The 22,713-nt window shown below is 35.5% G+C and overlaps 1 protein-coding gene and 1 long non-coding RNA gene across 5 annotated transcripts in view; one reads left to right on the forward strand and one right to left on the reverse strand.

The window, feature by feature from the left end:
• LOC127837069 (glycerol 3-phosphate dehydrogenase-like) overlaps positions 1-22,713 on the forward strand; it is a 284,765-nt gene that overhangs the window by 135,713 nt on the left and 126,339 nt on the right. The gene's annotated exons all lie outside the window — the stretch shown is intronic.
• LOC127837073 (uncharacterized) lies at positions 8,104-15,799 on the reverse strand. The gene is made up of 3 exons (XR_008029089.1): positions 15,450-15,799; positions 8,767-8,820; positions 8,104-8,148 (listed from the first exon to the last, which is right to left on the reverse strand). It is a non-coding gene; the product is annotated as an uncharacterized LOC127837073 (long non-coding RNA).

A 22,713-nucleotide genomic window follows, 5' to 3' on the forward strand; every position in this document is an offset into this window, starting at 1 on the left:
GATCATTTATAGGTTTTGGCGGCCATCTTGGCGGCCATTTTGGACGCCATGTTGGATTTGTCAGTATTATTGTACGCTTAAACAATGTCTGATTATCTTTATTTGTTCTTTGCCCCTTGAAACTTAGGAATAGACACCAAATTCATCAAATTTGATTGTATAGTTACATAGTTGTGATCATTAATAGGTATTGGCGGCCATCTTGAAAAAAAACTTTCCGGAGGTCCGATTGTGGTTAACTTTTGATATGTTTTAAAGAAGCTTCTACCCTACCAGGTTCAGCTAAAATACCTTTTGTAGCAATTTTTTGGTGGTTGAAGGTACCCGGGTGTACATTGTCCAGGGTAATCATGGAACTTAGGCTGGAAATCCATGGTATAACATGGAATTCCATGGAAATCCCTGGAATTTGACACAGTTTCCAGGGTTTTCCAGGGTTTTGTTCTAGAAATGTCCATGAAACGTGGACTTTTTTTCCAAGCATTTTCCAGCCTTGGATGGAAAAGCATGGAAAAGGAATGGAAAACGCTGGATTTAGGCTGGATAACCATGGAAAATATTTCCAGATAGCATGGAAAGTGGAACATAGAATTTTTTAAGCATGGAAAAGACTCTAACATTTTCAGCTGACCCTGGAAAAAACTTAAACTGTATAAGAGGAGAAAATAACTTACAAAAATGCAACACATTTTATTCAAAGTAAATCAGAGTTCAACAATTAACACAACATATGAATAAAACATAAAACAATGTGCATAGTTTGGGCAGAAATAGTAGTAGTTATAGTAGTAGTAGTAGTAGTAGTAGTAGTAGAAGTAGTAATGCTGGCGCTGGCAGTAGAATATGTTGTAGGAGTAGAAGTAAAAGTGGTTGTTGTATAAGTTGTACAAGCAGTTAAACTACTGATAATTATACTATTGGTGCAAATTTAAGTGACAGTAGCAGTAGTAGCAGTTATTATTGTGTTGTTGTTTTAGCATTTACAGGAATAGTAGCAGTAATGGTAGCAATAGTAGTATAAATAATAATAACAATACTAGTAGCAGCAGTAGTAGTAGTAGTAGTTAAGGAAGTAGCATTAGCAGCAGCAGCAGTAGTAGTAGTAGAAGAAGTAGTAGTAGAAGTAGTAGTAGTAGAAGTAGCAGCAGCAGCAGTAGTAGCAGTAGCAGCATCAGCAGCATCAGTAGCAGTAGTAGTTGAAGTACTAGTAGTAGTAGTAGTAGAAGTAGTAGTAGTAGTAGTGGTGGTAGTAGCAGTAGTAGTAGTAGTAGTAGTAACAGTAGCAGCAGCAGCAGTAGTAGTAGTAGTCGCTGCAGCAGGAGTTGTAGTAGTAGCAGCAGCAGCAGTAGCAGTAGAAGTAGTAGCAGCAGCAGCAGCAGCAGCAGCAGGAGTAGTAGCAGCAGCAGCAGTAGCAGCAGCAGTAGCAGCAGCAGTAGCAGTAGTAGGAGTAGTAGTTGAAGCAGTAGTAGTAGTTGAAGCAGTAGTAGTAGTAGAAGTAGCAGTAGTAGCAGCAGAAGTAGTAGTAGTAGTAGTAGTAGTAAAAGTAGTAGTAGTAGTAGTAGTAGTTGTAGTAGAAGTAGCAGTAGTAGTAGTAGTAGTAGTAGTAGTTGTTGTTGTTGTTGTTGTGGCTGTTGTAATAGTAGTAGTAGTTTTGCAGAAGTAGTAGTAGTAGTAGTAGTACTAGTAGTAGAAGTAATAGTAGTAACTTTCAAAGCAATGTCTACAAGTTTAAATTCCTTAACCCTGTTCAAGGTGTATACACACTCAATATTTAACTACAGTCCAGGTTTGCAATTAACAAACTATCTGATAAGCCTGTGTGTGAGTCAGATATGTCTGCGGCTAATCTATTGGTTATAAAATATCACAGCCTTTTCTGATTGGCTGATTTCAAATACAGAAAGTTTACCTGTTAGATTGAAATTCTGGAGTAGTCGTATTGTAGAAAATATGCAGGTTAAACTTGTTGTTAAAATGAAGTTAATGTAATTTCACAAACAGTAGAGTTAATGAGTTTTTCCATTAACAAGAATTTCTTAAAATAATAATGTATGGATATCATTTGGAAAGTGACATGAAATGTTGTTAAAAAGTGATGCATACAAGTGTTTCAGAAGTCTGTCTAGGAATAGAACAACAACTGAAGGTGTGTGCTTTTCATTATTTCTAAATATTCCTTTAAATTTATTCTTCTTATGTCATCACTGTAGACCTTTTTTATGTGACATTTTAGGTAAAAGTATGGCAAATATAGAAGTTTAAAAGCAGTTGTCACGCACATTTTCACTAAGTGCAGTTTGCAGCTTGATAAAGGAAGTCCTATGTGGAGATATTAATAAGCTTGAATGTAGTATCGGAAGTTTATAATGCATGGCTAGGGAACTGAGGCTAAGGGAGTTATGTGCTGTGCATGATGAGAACTCAATGCTCATTAATGCTGTTAATGTTTATAAATAAATTAATTAAACCAATAGCATTGTTTTTAGGTTTCACTGTGCATTGTCATACCAATAGAATTACACATCATTCTAATTATAGCAATACAAAATTTGTACTAATCATACCACCAAATTTTGTTATGCTATGCTTTGTGATGTATTAACTTCATTGTAAGTTATTATTTAAAGACCATTTTACTAAATATTTAAAACAATACTTGAATTATTTTCTATATACATTTTCATTATGTGCTTTAACTGTAGCTGACCAGTTGATGGAAGATACTGCAGAGTTTGGCAGGGAAATAACCCAAGACAGCAAAGCGGCTCTTTTGGCGCATTTACCAAGAGGACTAACATGGCCACAAATTCATGGTAAATATTGTTATGCCCCGGGCTCATATAAGTAATTTAGTGTTAACCACCTGAAAGTATTTTGTCTTTTTGGTATCCAATATTTTGGTCTAGTTTCAATTACAGGTTATTTTTATATGAATTAGCAAATTAGCATAACTTTCATATAGCAATATCTGAATATAAAATTCCTATATATGTTTGAGTTTCCAGATACATGCTAGTGTACCCCGTTTTGGGGCATTTAAGAAAACAACAATATAAATTTAAAAAATAAAAGAGAGTCATATAAAAATATAAGTTTAATCACCAATTTATTCACTTGAAAGTCTCAGTTTTTCTGTGTGGTTGCCTGTTTGCAAGTAGATTAAAGCCCGCTTGCAAACTTTAAGAGAATAAATTTCAGTAAATGGAAAATAAATAATTGCTAACTACTTAGGATCGTAAATGTTCGCTCAAATACAAAAAAGCCAGATGTACCGAATTGAGCAGTGATATGAAATATCTAAAATAGATTAAAATATGAATGAGCATTGAAGTATAGATATTCAATCATATGATTGCTGCACATTTACTTTTACAGATGAATGTAAAAAACTTATGACTTTCTTGTAATATTGTTTGCTTTGTTTTTCTTTCAGAGATCATGCAGGAGCCGTACAGTATAACAGCAGTACAAGTTCTATAAAAGATCCACGACCTACTGAAGCCCAGCTTATTAACAAAAAAGTTTTTAAAAACTGTAATTTTATCCCACCTGGGTACTTATAATTTACTAAGCTGCCTACACAAGTTTTTGACTTGCAATTATATTTTAAATTGTCACTTGGAAAGTTATACATGTACATGCATTATGTTCTGAATTTCTTTGAACAATAAAATTATATAAAAGTATTTTAATGAAATAAAGCACCTAAATTGCATTAAAGTGAAAGTAGCTGAGAACAAGATGTGTTTGTGAAACACTATGTCCCCCTATATGACGTTTGACCTTGAAGGATGACCTTGACCTTGACCCTTCACCACTCAAAGTGTGCAGATTTATTATTTTACTAAGCTGCCTACACAAGTTTTAGACTTGCAATTATATTTTAAATTGTCACTTGGAAAGTAATACATGTACATGCATTATGTTCTGAATTTCTTTGAACGATAAAATTATATAAAAGTATTTTAATGAAATAAAGCACCTAAATTGCATTACAAGAGTTCCGCGGTCGGAGATGACCGCATTGAAGCCGGATTTTTGATTTAAATGACAGGAAAGTACCTTTCGTGTTTTTGTCAATGCAATACTTAAATTACTGAAATATTGTTCAAAGGTCAAAATGAAATGTAAGTACTTTTCAAGGCATGAGCAAACCTTGTGTTATGTTTTGAATGCATGCATATACATGAACAACAATAACATTTAAGGTCACAAATATGAACTTGAATTGAAGACTCTATGTCCAAGCATACCAAAGTTATAACAATTTTAACATTTAAGGTCACAGTGACCTTGACCTTCAAATGAATGACATTGAAATGACCAGTGGTCATCTTCTAGTACTGGCCAATCTTTATTTCAAGTTTGAAGACTCTAGGTACAAGCATACCAAAGTTATAACATGAAATAAGAACTTTAACATTTTTACATTCAAGGTCACAGTGACCTTGACCTTCAAATGAATGACCTTGAAATGTCCAGTGGTTACTTACTAGTTCTGGCCAACCTTCATGTCAAGTTTCAAGACTCTAGGTCCAAGCATACCAAAGTTATAACAACTTTAACATTTTTACATTCAAGGTCACAGTGACCTTGACCTTCAAATAAATGACCTTGAAATGTCCAGTGGTTACTTACTAGTTCTGGCCAACCTTCATGTCAAGTTTCAAGACTCTAGGTCCAAGCATACCAAAGTTATAACAACTTTAACATTTTTATATTGAAGGTCACAGTGACCTTCACCTTCAAATGAATGACCTTGAAATGACCAGTGGTCATCTGTTAATCCTGGCCAACCTTCATGTCAAGTTTGAAGACTCTAGGTCCAAGCATACCAAAGTTATACCATGAAATAAGAACTTTAACATTTTTACATTCAAGGTCACAGTGACCTTGACCTTCAAATGAATGACCTTGAAATGACCAGTGGTTACTAACTAGTTATGGCCAACCTTCATGTCAAGTTTCAAGACTCTAGTTCCAAGCATACCAAAGTTATAAGAACTTTAACATTTTTTATATTGAAGGTCACAGTGACCTTGACCTTCAAATGAATGACCTTGAATGACCAGTGGTCATCTGTTAATCCTGGCCAACCTTCATGTCAAGTTTGAAGACTCTAGGTCCAAGCATACCAAAGTTATACCATGAAATAAGAACTTTAACATTTTCGAGCACGCCGCCACCCCGCCCGCCCGCCCGCCACCCCCGCCCGCCCGACAACATCAATCTATAAGCCGAGATTTTTTCGAAAAAAATCCGGCTAAAAAAGAAAGTAGCTGAGAACAAGATGTGTTTGTGAAACACAATGCCCCCCTATATGACGTTTGACCTTGAAGGATGACCTTGACCTTGACCCTTCACCACTCAAAATGTGCAGCTCCATGACATACACATGCATGTCAAATATAAAATTGCTAGCTTCAATATTGCAGAAGTTACATTACATGAGCAATTTTGACCCATATATTTGACCTAGAAGGATGACCTTGACCTTTCACCACTCAAAATGTGCAGCTCCATAAGTTACACATGCATGCCAAATATCAAGTTGCTATCTTCAATATTGCAAAAGTTTTCATAAAATAAGCGATTTGGGCCACATATATTTGACCTCTGACCTTGAAGGATGACCTTGACCTTTCACCACTCAAAATGTGCAGCTCCATAAGTTACACATGCATGCCAAATATCAAGTTGCTATCTTCAATATTGCAAAAGTATTAATAAAATAAGCGATTTGGGCCACATATATTTGACCTCTGACCTTGAAGGATGACCTTGACCTTTCACCACTCAAAATGTGCAGCTCCATGAGATACACATGCATGCCAAATATCAAGTTGCTATCTTCAATATTGCAAAAGTATTCATAAAATGAGCGATTTTGGCCACATATATTTGACCTCTGACCTTGAAGGATGACCTTGACCTTTCACCACTCAAAATGTGCAGCTCCATGAGATACACATGAATGCCAAATATCAAGTTGCTATATTCAATATAGCAAAAGTTATTGCAAAATGTTAAAGTTGACGCAAACCAACCAACCAACCAACAGACCAACCAACCAACAGACCAACCAACAGACAGGGCAAAAACAATATGTCCCCCACTACTATAGTATCCTTGTGCTCATGGGCAGCTACATATATTGTGACAAACATGAAGCAGCTAAAATTACTTAAATTTTCATTTTGTTTCTTGTATATCGTTTGTACAGGGTTCGTGAATTGTTACTGTATATTACTTGACTTGCTTGTATTTTGTTACTTTGAATACATCTTGTGAAGGTTGCATTATACTTTTTAACTTTTAAAGTAGCGCCTGTTCTGTTATGTAAGGGCCTGATTTATGATAATGGACCTAGAGGCTTTGTAAGCATGTATTAAACAACACTTGTTTGATCTGAATAATTTGTTAAATAAATGTTACACAATTTGTAATCTGATGTTATATTTTGAGGAATTGTGAACAAAATAATACATCGAAGAAACTAAGGCATTATGTTGATTTTTTGTTTTGTTTTAATCTAACCTTAAATTATGATTTACTTAAGCTGTGAGTATTGTATTATTCATTTAATACATGAATATTGTTTTTAGACCAGAAATTTCTTTTTCTATTCAGTGACCATGGTAAACGCTGGACAATTTTCCATGTTATACCAGGCATCCATGGAATATTAAACATGGAAAAACCCTGGAACATTTTCCAAGGTTTTCCAGCCAGCATGGAAAAAATACCGTCCGAATACTCCATGTAATCTGGAAAACCCTGGAAATAAATCCATGGTTTTCCATGGTTTTCCAGATAACATGGAGTATTCGGACGGTATTTATTCCATGCTGGCTGGAAAACCCTGGAAATTGATCCATGGTAATTATTCCAGGGAGCCTGGAAAACCATGGAAACTATTCCAGGCTATTTCCACATACCATGGACAATTTTCCACCCTTTTTTTTTAATATTGACGCTGGAATAGGCTGGAAACTTAGTCCGAATACTCCAGCCTCATATTTTCCATGAATTTCCATGGAAAACCTGGACAAAGTACACCCGGGTATTTTTTTCATATATTGACCCTACTATTTTTGAGGCTCGCTAGTTTTTAGAAACTGTTCTTGCAATCTCATTCATATTCATAGATATGCAAATGTAGTAATTTGCATATTTAACTGCAGATAATACTAGGTAATAATCATAATCTTCATTTTAATACCAATTTTTTTTTTCTAGAACCAATTTTGAAGAAATATTTGAGAATTATACTAGCTAAACTAGCTATTTAGTCAAAGCCTGACGGTTGCCATAAAAACAGCTCAATAATAACTTTTAGCTTCCCAACTGAGATTGTTATCACACATTTTGTTTCTTAATATTGAGTATACAATCACGTCAGATAGGTGTATACATAACTGATATTTTCTCCTGTAAAAATATCCACCTATACATTAACATCAAATTACACAACTTTTATAAACGATCTTGTGTCTTTTGATAGTAAGTTTAAAATAGACTTTGTTACTATAAAGAAAATATAACATTAAGTAAAAAATATATATATTTACATTTAATTTTTTGATAATGAATTAAAATAAAAATGTCTTGCTTTAAAATAAGAAAATACTTTAAACGTTTATTCGCTTCGGTTTTAGTTAAACCCATTAATTGGTCATACGGCTTATCGTTTTCTATCATTTCCAGTAAGACATATTGCAGAAAAAATACTTATAAAGCCTACAACTGGGCTGACACTGAGATTTTAATGCAAGACAGCAAACTGCTTACATTTATATTGTTTATGTTCTTACACATACTAGTTTATGCATGCAGTTAATTGCATAACATTACACTTTACATTGTGAGTTATATCCAATGTGGAATTATTGGAATGCCACCAAGCAAATTGTTGGTGGAGTATGTACATTATTGTTGTGAAGTCTGCATAAACGGAATAAATTTAGAGACAATCATTATTAATTCGAATCTTGCCACAATAAAACGTCTTATGGATTCAGTTAGAAATTTTAACACAAAAAAACTCAATTAACGTTGAAATTGGGTGGAAATTTAAAATAACTGTTAACAGCTTATTCGTACCTGTCTCAAGATGTCTTGACGATCTTTTTCTTTTGTAGTTAACATCTGAAACATAACTTTATTAATTGGAATTTACTCAATCTCTACAATGGAAGCTTTTTTTAATTTTGGTTGACAATCGACTTTTGAATTCATAACCATTTAGAAAAAAAGTATGGTACCAAATCAGCAGATAATTTTATTTATTGCGTTTTTTTTTGGAGTTTATATGAACAATTTCATTTTTGCCAGTATTTTTTAACATAAAATCGTGGATTCATATTATATCAAATTATGGCCTACATGCTTAACCATGACAACGATTTCCACAAATTTAAAAAATGCCAGACAGTTTAATATTACACTTAACATTTATCAATAAATATATAACATCATCTCTGCAAAAAGCATTGACCCATACTTATATTTAACTCTTATTGGAGATTGAATTGTTTAGAAATGTCAAAGTAATCTTCTTTATGAATTTCGTCGAGTTAGTGTAAAAGCATGCTTTTAAATACGATCTGTGATATTTTAGAAATAATTATGATACATTCTCTACTTTAAAATTGTTGTCTGAGATGACGCATTTCTCACTAAAAAAAAAAATAAAACAGTGTTTAATGTATCATAAACATAACAAGTACTCATTCAGTCGTATTTTCTTTGATTTTTTTAGTATACCTGGTTCTTCAGATGACCGCGTTCGAGCTCTCAAAATTCCATTCCACTTGTTATCTAAAATTATGATAAGAGTACAGAATCGAACAGAATCCTAGACAGTTGCCTACTTTTCATATAACTATGCCATGTATTACAGCACTTACACAATCGACATTACAAATGTGTCACATTCAGATCTTGTGTATTAGTTCTAAAATATAAATCAAATGTTACCTTGTATTAATTAAATGAGATTCAGTATCGACGAGGACCTTTCGACCTTATAAATGCAGGAATCTAATATTTAAGTTTGATTATGTGATATAATTTTTAATTTTGCATACTAATTTATGACAAAAAGGACTGAACACATCATCATTACGCGTGAAATATTATGCAATAACATCATAAGTACACGTGCATAAATAGACACCATTTAAACTAGGTGAGGAAATAAACTTAAAGACAATTTTCAGCTGCAACACTTCTTTTATGTAGCTTATAGTTGGTATTAAGATATTTATGGTGTTCTAATTTAAAACAAGAGCGCCGCATGACGGAGCAATATACGCCCGATTCGTGTGCCATTGGAGATGATACACTGATGATCGATGTATTTGTTTTGGAAATAAGCAAAAAACATGACCCATATTCGAACTTGACCTAGATATCAACTAGATGCAACTACTGACCAAGTTTGGTAAAGATCGGATGAATACAATTTGAATAAGAGTCCGGACAAAGTGGCGCTGTTGAAAATGGACTAATTGACCCTATGACCTAGTTTTTTACCTGGCATGACCCATATTCGAACTTGGCCTAGATATCAACTAGATTCAACTACTGACCAAGTTTGGTGAAGATAAGATTTATACAATTTGAATTAGAGTCCGGACAAAGTAAAATGCACTAATTGACCCTTTGACCTAGTTTTTGACCCAGCATGACCCATATTCGGACTTGACCTAGATATCAACTAGATGCAACTACTGACCAAGTTTGGTGAAGATCGGATGAATACAATTTGAATTAGAGTCCGGACAAAGTGGCGCCGTTGAAAATGCACTAATTGACCCTATGACCTAGTTTTTGACCCGGCATGACCCATATTCGAACTTGGCCTATATATCAACTAGATGCAACTGCTGACCAAGTTTGGTGAAGATCGGATGAATACAATTTGAAATAGAGTCCGGACTAAGTGGCCCCTTTGAAAATGCACTTATTGACCCTATGACCTAGTTTTTGACCCGGCATGACCCATATTCGAACTTGGCCTAGATATCAACTAGATGCAACTGCTGACCAAGTTTGGTGAAGATCGGATGAATACAATTTGAATTAGAGTCCGGACAAAGTGATGCCTTCCGCCCGCCGCCCGCCCGCCCGCCAAGGGGTTTCACATAATACGTCCCGTATTTTATACGGGCGTATAAAAACAACAACGTAAATTACGCAAAATTAAATTGTAATATCTTGTTCATTTCTCATCGATTTTGTGAACTGCATAACAACAGAATGGTAGCTTTTGAACGAATTATTAAAATGAAAATAAACATTTTGTAGCATTTCATTTCATCTGTCATGCAATTTAATATTAAGATCATCGCCATGCATTTTCAGGAAGAAAACACAATGATTGTGGAAGCAAGATTTTATAGTTTGTTGTCATATACATCTGTTTACAATTATTTCTTACTTAGTTTACATGCATAAACAATTCAGAAAAAAAAACTATTTAAAGGCCCGTAAAAGGTGACGATCCTTAATTATTACCGATTTTAAAATATTGTTTGCATATTTTATTTATAAAGGTTATCAACAAATAATATATACATGCCATTGAACATTACCATAAAAATATGAGCATAACAACTTGTTTTGACCTCAAAATACAGTGTCCTCCAAGTCAATTGTATTTACAAACAATCATTTTATTTACATCGCTGTTTACTCAATCATGCCGAGCGATTCCGAACCGGTTTTCCGATATATGCGTACTTTACGAAAGATTACGAGGAACATCGGAGGTAGCGAAAATATATGGAAATTGCAAAGTTGTAAACATTTCTTCATATTTTGAAACGGGTATATCTCAAATAATTCTTGACAACGTTGCACCTAAGCTGTATTATTATCAATTTTCATGCAAGAATAACTGAAATCCGGTAAAAATTAGACCAGTTAATATGCTTAATAATTGGATTTGTCACATTTTTCTAGCCTTTAAGTTAACACACAAGACAATAAATATTTTTGTCATTCATGCTTCTTAAATATGTAACTTATGTTCTATTGAATCAAAGTATGGCCTACATGCAGAACTATGGCAACTATTTTCAAACAAGAGCACCGCCTTGCGGGTGCAGACCGCTCATCTATTTTCTTTTTAAAGGTGAAGGGACTCTCATTTTCAATCACAAAGGAGGGAGGGGTGGAGTGAAGAGGGGTGTATAGTGTGGGGTTGTGGACATTTATTTCATTATATTCCAAAAAAGCAAAAAAGCAAAAAAAAAAAAAAAAAAATCGGGGGTGGGGGGGTTGGGGGGTGGGTGGGTGGGGTGGAGGTGGGGGGAAGGGCGATGGGGGGGGGATTTTTTGGGTGCGATGGTTGGACGGTATTTCAAACATAACCGTTTAAAAAAAAAATTGGGGGGTGGGGTATAGTGTGAGGGTGTGGTGGTAATTTGTGAGATGATCTTAAAAAAAAAAAAAAAAAAAAAAAAAATTAAAAAAAAAAAAAATTGGGGGGGGGGGGGGGGTGGGGTGGGGGGTATAGTGTGAGGGTGTGGTGGTCATTTGTGAGATGATCTTAAAAAAAAAATAGGGGGGGGGGGGTGAGGGGGGAGGTGGGGGGAGGGGGGGAGGGGGGGGAAGGGCACGGGGGACGGTTTGGGTGGGGTCTATTGTGGTATGTCAGGTAAGAGTAGTTTCGTCAAAGTATCAATCAAATCTAATCATAAATAAAGAAGTTATGGCAATTTTAGCAAAATTTAATAATTTGACCTTGAGAGTCAAGGTCATTCAAAGGTCAAGGTAAAATTCAACTTGCCAGGTACAGTAACCTCATGATAGCATGAAAGTATTTGAAGTTTGAAAGCAATAGCCTTGATACTTAAGAAGTAAAGTGGATCGAAACACAAAATTTAACCATATATTCAAAGTTACTAAGTCAAAAAAGGGCCATAATTCCGTAAAAATGACAACCAGAGTTATGCAACTTGTCCTTTTACTGTACCCTTATGATAGTTTTTGAGTGTTCCAAGTATGAAAGCAATATCTATGATACTTTAGGGGTAAAGTGGACCAAAACATAAATCTTAACCAAATTTTCAATTTTCTAAGTATAAAGGGCCCATAATTCCGTCCAAATGCCAGTCAGAGTTACATAACTTTGCCTGCACGGTCCCCTTATGATAGTTAATAAGTGTTGCAAGTATGAAAGCAATAGCTTTGATACTGTAGGAATAAAGTGGACCTAAACACAAAACTTAATCAAATTTTCAATTTTCTAAGTATAAAAAGGGCACATAATTCTGTCAAAATGCCAGTCAGAGTTACATTACTTTGCCTGCCCAGTCCCCTTATGAAAGTTAGTAAGTGTCGCAAGTATGAAAGCAATAGCTTTGATGCTTAAGGAATAAAATGGACCTAAACACAAAACTTAACCAAAATTTTCAATTTTCTAAGTATAAAAAGGGCAATAAGTCTGTCAAAATGCATGCCAGAGTTATCTAACTTTGCCTGCCCAGTCCCCTCATGATAGTTAGTAAGTGTAACAAGTTTGAATGCAATAGCATTGATACTCACTGAGAAAAGTGGACCTAAACGCAAAACTTTACCAAAATTTTCAATTTTCTAAGTATAAAAAGGGCACATAATTCTGTCAAAATGCACGCCAGAGTTATCTAACTTTGCCTGCCCAGTCCCCTCATGATAGTAAGTAAGTGTACCAAGTTTGAATGCAATAGCATTGATACTTTCTGAGAAAATTGGACCTAAACGCAAAACTTAACCGGACGCCAATGCCAACGCCGACGCCGACGCCAAGGTGATGACAATAGCTCATATTTTTTTTTCAAAAAATAGATGAGCTAAAAATGCCAAAAGTGCCAGACAGTTTAATATTACACTTAACATTAATATATTAATTTATTAATTAACTTTATAATATTAGACGAGGATGTGTTCAATTTGTTCGCCAAATACAAGTTGAGCCTCGCCAATAAAATTCAAAACTCGCCTTATACGAGCAAAAGGCGGCCAATATGGAAAAAACACGGCCAATACGGAAAAAAGTCGGCCAATACGAGATTCAGCCAATCATAAACCAGGAAAAACTCGGCCTTATATGAGAATCACAAATTTCGACAATTTTGGACGCCATTTCGAAGTTGTATGCTAAGTGTTGGTGCAAAAGTTTAAATCTTTAAAACATATACTTAAAGCACTCAGCACCTAATAAATGCAGCTCCCTTTTCGACAGTAACAAGGGCTGTTTGTAAAACATGCATGCCCCCCATATGGGCTGTCCGTTGTAGTGGCAGCCATTGTGTGAATACGATTTTTGTCACTGTGACCTTGACCTTTGACCTAGTGACCTGAAAATCAATAAGGGGTCATCTGCAAGTCACGATCAATGTACCTATGAAGTGTCATGATCCTAGACAAAAGCGTTCTTGAGTTATCATCCGAAAATCATTTTACTATTTCGGGTCACCGTGACCTTGACCTTTGACCTTGTGACCTCAAAATCAATAGGGGTCATCTGCAAGTCATGATAAATCTACCTATGAAGTTTCATGATTCTAGGCGTATGCGTTCTCAAGTTATCATCCGAAAACCATTTTACTATTTCGGGTCACCCGACCTTGACCTTTGACCTAGTGACCTCAAAATCAATAGGGGTCATCTGTGAGTTATGATCAATCTACCCATGAAGTTTCATGATCCTAGGCGTATGCATTCTTGAGTTATCATCCGGAAACCATTTTACTATTTCGGGTCACCGTGACCTTGACCTTTGACCTAGTGACCTCAAAATTAATAGGGGTCATCTGTAAGTCATGATCAATCTACCCATGAAGTTTCATGATCCTAGGCGTATGCGTTCTTGAGTTATCATTCAAAAACCATTTTACTATTCCGGGTCACCGTAACCTTGACCTTTGACCTAGTGACCTCAAAATCAATAGGGGTCATCTGCGAGTCATTATCAATGTACCTATGAAGTTTCATGATCCTAGGCCCAAGCGTTCTTCAGTTATCGTCTGACAACCACTTGGTGGACGGACCGACCGACAGACCGACCGACCGACCGACATGAGCAAAGCAATATACCCCCTCTTCTTCGAAGGGGGGCATAACAATAGTGCAGTTTAACCACACCAGAAAGGTTCACTATTTGAGCGTACATAAATAACAACTTTAGATATTTGCAAGATACAATGAGCGCCGAAAGCAAACCTTATTCGAAATCATGAATAATTTACACATTACAAAATGCAATTCCTAATGACAATACGTAAGTTTTCAATCCTTATTGTCTTTTTGAGTTGTATTAAAAACAACGGTAGTGGATCCAGTGTGGCTGGAATGTTATTCAGGTAAATTTTGCATAATTTCGCGACCTGTCATATTGTGTTCAAGCATCATGTAATGTCTAGAAAGCATCTTTCGTCATATACTAAGTTTAAATGCTATTGTTTCTATGCTTTATCAATTATATCGCCTTCATATTACAATATTAATGAAATAAAAATTATTCTTCTGAAATTAAATGCATGGAACAACTTGAACATTTGTTTCCTCTTGCAACAATATTCAATTTTCGTTTTAAATTAACAAAATATCTCTTAAAAGGTAGGCTAGATTGAACTTTACCGGTACGCAGTTGTTTACCACTATCGACAAAGCGGCGGTTTGGGGGGCGGTAGCCTCCGATACTAGAGATATATAGGATAAAATTAGGTTTTGCGATGGTGTTGCGCGCTTAGCAATGATAAAATTATACGCTTTTTCATTCTTTTTTAGGTACCCGTAAAGTTCAATCGTTCCAAAAGGTACTTTGGTGTACATAACTTTTTCAAAGCATTTTGCATGGGAATATAAACAGGGAAAAAGTTGTATAGAACAGAAATTTTGCTATTTTTCAAAACGTCATACTTATTTAATAGCAAAACCCTGTAATTCAAAAGTGAAATTCAAGCTTTTCTTGCTGAATAATATTATAAGGTTAATTAATAAAATTGTCATTAATTATTTGAATTCATATTGGCTGTGTTATTGGGCTTCAGACAGCCGTATTGACCTTCGGCCTGCGGCCTCTAGCAAATACGGCTGTCTTCAGCTCAATAACAAAGCCAATATGAATTCAACTAATTAATAACATTATAATATAACGTCATCTCTGCAATAGCGTATCATTGCAAGCATTGACCCATACTGATATTTAACTCTTTTTGGAGATTTAATTGTTTAAAAATGTCAAACTCATCTTCTTTATGAATTTCATCGAGTTTATTTAAAAGCACGCTTCTAAATAAGATCTTTAATATTTCTGATATAATTAAGAGACTTTCTCTACTTTAAAGTTGTTGTCTGAGATGAAGCATTTCTCACGAAACAAATCAAAACAGTGTTTAAGTATCACAAACACAACACATACTTTACCAGTCGTATTTTCTATGATTTCTTTATAATACCTGGTTCTTCAGATGGCCGCTTTTGAGCTCTCACAATTCCATTCGACTTGTTATCTACAATTATGATAGGAATACAGAATTGTAAAGAATCCTAGACAGTTGCCTACTTTACATATAACTATGCCATTTATTACAGCACTTATACAACCGACATTACAAACGTGTCACATTCAGACTTTGTTTATAAGTTCTAAACTATAAATTAAATGTTACCTCGTATTAATTAAATAAGATTCAGTATCGACCAGAACCCAGCGATCTTTATACATGCAGGAATCGATTCTTTAATTTTGATCATGTGATATAATGTTTAATTGTACATACTTATTTATGACAAAAAGGAATGAACACATCACCATAATGCATGAAATTTTATGAAATAACATTATAAGTACACATGCATAAATGCACACCAATTAAACTAGCTGAGGAAAGTAACTTAAATACAATTTTCAGCTGCAACACATTTTTAATATAGCTTAAAGATGGTTTTTAGATATTCATTATATTCTAATGAAAAAAACTCATAAATTACGTACAATTAAATTTTAATATCTTGTTCATTGCTTGCCGGTTTGTGAACTGCATAACAACAGAATAGTAGCTTTTGAACGCATTATTAAAATAAAACAGGACATTTTGTATTACATCATTCATCTTTCATGCAATTTCAGATCACCGCAATGCACTTTCAGGAAAAAGACACAATGGTTGTGGATGCAAGATTTAATAGTTTGTTGTCATATACATCTATATAGAATTATTTCAAATAAGTTTACATGCATTAACAATTCAGAAAACAAAAATATAAATATAACTATTTAAGTAAATGAATTTATTTGAAATTTCAAACATTATTTTAAACGACAACACAACAGACGGTAAATATTTTGTTCAATCTTGCTTCAAAACGAAATTTTAACAGTGAACGACACAATAAAAATCCGTCACCACTGATGGGTGGGGTAAATGATGACACTTACATTTCCGTCCAAATCTAAGCATAAAATGGCAAAGTAAACACGACACAGATTATAATTGTATTACAGCGGAAACTTTTTATGGTATACGAATAAATCATGAGGAAATATATAAATTAGAAAATCGTAATTTACAATATGTTTTAGATAATAACAATACGATTTCACGAAATATGACAAGTAGAATGTTTTTGAACAGATATACTAGATATAAGACTATTTTTATTATTGATTCACATTATTCACATACATATAGAAAGATTACCTGTTGCGACAGATCTAGACGCTATCGCATAGCAAGATGGATTATCAAGTTATTAAATTCAATATCATAAATATCATAATAAATATTAGTTAAATGTTATATTTTAAATTAATAGACTAACTATTGTAAGCATTGGAAGAGTATTAAACAAAAAAAACAACAGAAATTTAATTGGCTAATTCCCTCTGTAAGCAATAGCGAACATACAAAGATAAAATCTGGCACCGTGGTGCATGGAACTATATTCAGTCTAAAGACTATGGCGTACCATTTGGGTCGAAAGGTTACAAGACCTACTAGGTAAAAAAGAACTGTACTTCAACGTACAAATATGAAATACACTTCGAAGACGTACATGTTTGTACTTCGACGTACACATTTTCTGAACAGCCAATCAAAACACTCGTCTCTTAAGCCGCTTTTCCTCCAGATTTATTCATAACAAGGGCTGTTTGTAGAACATGCATGCCCCCCATATGGGCTTTCAGTTGTAGTGGCAGCCATTGTGTGAATACGTTATTTGGCACTGTGACCTTGACCTTTGACCTAGTGACCTGAAAATCAATAGGTGTCATCTGCGAGTTATGATCAATGTACCTATGAAGTTTCATGATCCTAGCCGTATTAGCTTTCTTTAGTTATAATCCGGAAACCATTTTACTGTGTAAAGTCACCGTGACCTTGACCTTTGACCTAGTGACCTGAACGTCAATAGGGGTCATCTGCGAGTCATGATCAATGTACTTATTAAGTTTCATGATCCTAGGCTTAAGCCTTCTTGAGTTATCATCCAAAAACCATTTTTCTAAGTTGAGTCACCGTGACCTTGACCTAGTGACCCGAAAATCAATAGGGGTCATCTGCGAGTCATGATAAATGTACCTATGAAGTTTCATTATCCTAGGCATAAGCGTTCTTGAGTTATCATCCAGAAACCATTTTACTATTTCGGGTCACCGTGACATTGACCTTTGACCTAGTGACCTAAAAATCAATAGGGGTCATCTGCGAGTCATGATCAATGTACCTATGAAGTTTCATGATCCTAGGCATAAGCGTTCTTGAGTTATAATCCGGAAACAATTTTACTATTTCGGGTCACCGTGACCTTGACCTTTGACCAAGTGACCTGAAAATCAATAGGGGTCATCTGCGAGTCATGATCAATGTCCCTGTGAAGTTTCATGACCCTAGGCATAAGCGCTCTTTAGTTATCATCCGGAAACCATTTTACTATTTCGGGTCACAGTGACCTTTACCTTTGACCTAGTGACCTGAAAATCAATAGGGGGTCATCTGTGAGTCATGAACAAATTTGGTAGAGGACTATAAGATATCACTACATACCAAATTTAGTAGCCCTAGGCTCTATAATTATGAACAAGAAGATTTTTAAAGTTTGCACAAAATAGGCCTTATTTAAGCATATGTTCATTTTTGTAACCCCCGGGGCAGGGTCAAATTTTTCCCCAGGGGCATAATTTGAACAAACTAAGTAGAGACCTATTAGATGTCACTACATACCGAATTTGGTAGAAATAGGCCCAAAAGTTATGGACAAGAAGATTTTTAAAGTTTGCACAAAATGGGCCCAATATAAGCATATGTTCAATTTTGTGACCCTTGAGGAACAGTCAAATTTGATCCCAGGGGCTTAATTTGAACAAACTTGGTAGAGGACTATTAGATGTCATTACATACCAAATTTGGTAGCCCTATGCCATACGGTTATGGACAAGAAGATTTTTAAAGTTTGCACAAAATAGGCCTTATATAAGCAAATTTTCAATTTTTTGACCCCCCGTGGCAGGGTCAAATTTGACCCCAGGGGCATAATTTGAAGACACTTAGTCGAGGACTATAAGATGTCACTACATACTAAATTTGGAAGCCCTAGGCCCAATGGTTATGGACGAGAAGATTTTTTAAGTTTTCACAAATTAGGCCTTATATAAGCAAATTTGCAATTTTTTGACCCCCGAGGGCAGGGTCAAATTTGACCCCAGGGGCATAATTTGAAGAAACTTGGTAGAGGACTTAAAGATGTCACTACATACCAAATTTGGGAGCCCTAGGCCCTATGGTTATGGACAAGAAAATTTCTAAAGTTTTCACAAAATAGGCCTTATATAAGCGAATTTTCAATTTTTTTACCCCCGGGGCAGGGTCAAATTTGACCCCAGTGGCATTATATGAATAAACTTGGTAGAGGATTATATTAAGATGTCACTACATACCAAATTTGGTAACCCTAGGCCCAATAGTTATGTACAAGAAGATTTTTAAAGTTTGAACAAAATAGGCCTTATATAAGCAAATTTTCAATTTTTTGACACCCCCGAGGCAGGGTCAAATTTAACCCCAGGGACATAATTTGGAGAAACTTGGTTGAGGACTATAAGATGTCACTACATACCAAATTTGGTAGCCCTAGGCCCAATGGTTATGTACAAGAAGATTTTTAAAGTTTAAAAAAAAAGGCCTAATATAAGCAAATTTTAATTTTTTTTGACCCCCCAGGGAGGGTCAAATTTGACCCCAGGGGCATACTTTGGAGAAACTTGGTAAAGGACAATAAGATGTCACTACATACCAAATTTGGTAGCCCTAGGCCCAATGGTTATGGACGAGAAGATTTTTACAGTTTTCAAAAAAAAGGCCTAATATAAGCAAATTTTCAATTTTTTGACCCCCCGGGGAGGGTCAAATTTGACCCCAGGGGCATACTTTGGAGAAACTTGGTAAAGGACTATAAGATGTCACTACATACCAAATTTGGTAGCCCTAGGCCCAATGGTTATGGACGAGAATTTTTTTAAAGTTTTCAAAAAAAAGGCCTAATATAAGCAAATTTTCAATTTTTGACCCCCCGGGGCAGGGTCAAATTTTACCCCAGGAGCATAGTTTGAACAAATTTGGAAGAGGTTCACCCCAGGAACATTCCTGAGAAATTTCATCAGAATTGGACCAGTAGTTTAGGAGAAGATGTTTAAAGAAAAAGTTAACACATGGACGGACTCACGCACGGATGCACGACGGACACAGGCCCATGACATAAGCCCCGCTGGCCTCTGGCCAGTGGAGCTAAAAATCATGTTTTCACAAGGGCTGTTTGTAAAACATGCATGCCCCCATATGGGCTGTAAGTTGTAGTGGCAGCCATTGTGTGAATACGTTTTTTGTCACTGTGACCTTGACCTTTGACCTAATGTAAGTTATCATCCGGAAACCATTGTACTATTTCGAGTCACTGTGACCTTGACCCAAGGAGGGAGTGAGAGGGGGGTATAATGTGGGGTGTGGTAATTTATTAGATGTTTAAAAAAAAAAAATTGGGGGGTGGCCGGGGGAGGGGGTAGGGGGTAGTGAGAGGGGGGTATAATGTTGGGTGTGGTAATTTATTAGATGTTTAAAAAAAAAAAAATTGGGGGGGGGGGGCTGGGGAGTAGGGGTGGGGGTGAGAGGGGGGTATAATGTGGGGTGTGGTAATTTATTAGATGTTTAAATTTTTTAATTTTTTTTTTTGGGGGGGGGGAAGGGATGGGGGGGTAGGTGGGTGAGAGGGGAGGTATAATGTGGGGTGGGGTAATTTATAAGATTAAAAAAAAATAATTTTTTTTTGGGGGGGGGGGTTGGGGGTAGGGGGGTGAGAGGGGGTGAGAGGGGGGTAGAATGTGGGGTGGGGTAATTTATTAGATGTTTAAAAAAAAGTTGGGGGGGGGATTGGGGGGGTTGGGGGGTAGGGGGGAGTGAGAGGTGGTATAATGTGGGTTGTGGTAATTTATTAGATGATATTTAACAAAAAAATTTGGGGGTGAGGTCGGGGGGGGAAGGAATTCTTGTAGGGGCGTGGGGTATTGTTTGGGTGGAATCCATTGTGGTATTCAGGTAAGTGTTATTTTGTCAAAGTAATAATAAAATGTGATCATAAAAAATAACAAATGATCTCACACTGACATGATAAATATCCTCTATTTATTAAACATTAAATTTAAACTTATTGCACTTGTTTCCCCTGTATATAAGAAAGATATAATAGTGTATAACCTTCCCTGTCCTGCTTATATTTATATTAATCAACAAAATTAAACATTAACACAATATTTAATATACAAAATATACAACAAATCTCATATTCTGATAATATTTTTACTGATCCACATTATTTTACTCAAAGGATGATGTTTCATTGGACTGATAATTATAGATTTAGGATTACAGACCAGTTGCTTCAGTTATATTGTTCAGACTTCGCCATGTTGGCCGCGTATGCGTTCTTGAGTTATCATCCAAAAACCATTTTACTACTTCGGGTAACCGTGACCTTGACCTTTGACCTAGTGACCTCAAAATCAATAGGGGTCATCTGCAAGTCATGATCAATGTACCTATGAAGTTTCATGATCCTAGGAACAAGCATTCTTGAGTTATCATCCGGAAACCACCTGGTGGACGGACCGACAGACCGACAGACCAACCGACATGAGAAAAGCAATATACCCCCTCTTCTTCGAAGGGGGGCATAATAAATCTATATTTTAATTAAGGACAAAATGAATAAAAATATCAAAATTGAAAAAAAAAAGAATTTGCAAGTATTTAATGCATTGAAATAGATTATACACCAATTGGAAGAAGATTCAATGTTACCTTTTTTTATCAAGGTATCAGCGCATGAATAAGTAGGAAATTCCCAACGATAACCAAACAGTTACCAAACGATTACGAGATTAACAAGAGCACCGCCTTGCGGGTGCAGACCGCTCATCTATTTTCTTTTTAAAGGTGAAGGGACTCTCAATTTAAATCACAAAGGGGGGGGGAGGGGATTCTTGGGTGCTATGGTTGGACGGTATTTCAAAAATAAAATAATAAAAATAAATATTTTTGTTTAACCGTTTCCAAAAAAAAAATTTGGGGGGGGGGGGTGGGGGGGTATAGTGTGAGGGTGTGGTGGTCATTTGTGAGATGATCTTAAAATAAAAATAAAAAATTAGGGGGGGGGGGGGTTTGGGGGGAGGGCACGGGGGATAGTTTGGGTGGAGTCTATTGTGGTATGTCAGGTAAGAGTAGTTTTGTCAAAAAAGTATCAATCAAATCTAATCATAAATAAAGAAGTTATGGCAATTTTAGCAAAATTTAATAATTTTACCTTGAGAGTCAAGGTCATTCAAAGGTCAAGGTAAAATTCAACTTGCCAGGTACAGTAACCTCATGATAGCATGGAAGTATTTGAAAGCAATAGCCTTGATACTTTGGAAGTAAAGTGGATCAAAACACAAAATTGTACCATATATTCAAAGTTACTATGTCAAAAAAGGGCCATAATTCCGTAAAAATGACAACCAGATTTATGCAACTTGTCCTTTTACTGTCCCCTTATGATAGTTTGCGATTGTTCCAAGTATGAAAGCAATATCTATGATACTTTAGGGGTAAAGTGGACCAAAACACAAAACTTAACAAAATTTTCAATTTTCTAAGTATAAAGGGCCCATAATTCCGCCCAAATACCAGTCAGAGTTACATAACTTTGCCTGCACAGTCCCCTTATGATAGTTAATCAGTGTTGCAAGTATGAAAGCAATAGCTTTGATACTGTAGGAATAAAGTGGACCTAAACACAAAACTTAACCAAATTTTCAATTTTCTAAGTATAAAAAGGCCACATAATTCTGTCAAAATCCCAGTCAGAGTTACATAACTTTGCCTGCACAGTCCCCTTATGATAGTTAGTAAGTGTTGCAAGTATGAAAGCAATAGCTTTGATACTTAAGGAATAAAATGGACCTAAACACAAAACTTAACCAAAATTTTCAATTTTCTAAGTATAAAAAGGGCACATAATTCTGTCAAAATGCACGCCAGAGTTATCTAACTTTGCCTGCCCAGTCCCCTCATGATAGTAAGTTAGTGTACCAAGTTTGAATGCAATAGCATTGATACTTTCTGAGAAAAGTGGACCTAAACGCAAACTTAACCAGACGCCAACGCCGACGCCAAGGTGATGACAATAGCT

Source organism: Dreissena polymorpha, chromosome 7 (assembly GCF_020536995.1).
Source record: "Dreissena polymorpha isolate Duluth1 chromosome 7, UMN_Dpol_1.0, whole genome shotgun sequence".
In the NCBI taxonomy this organism is placed as follows: domain Eukaryota; kingdom Metazoa; phylum Mollusca; class Bivalvia; order Myida; family Dreissenidae; genus Dreissena; species Dreissena polymorpha.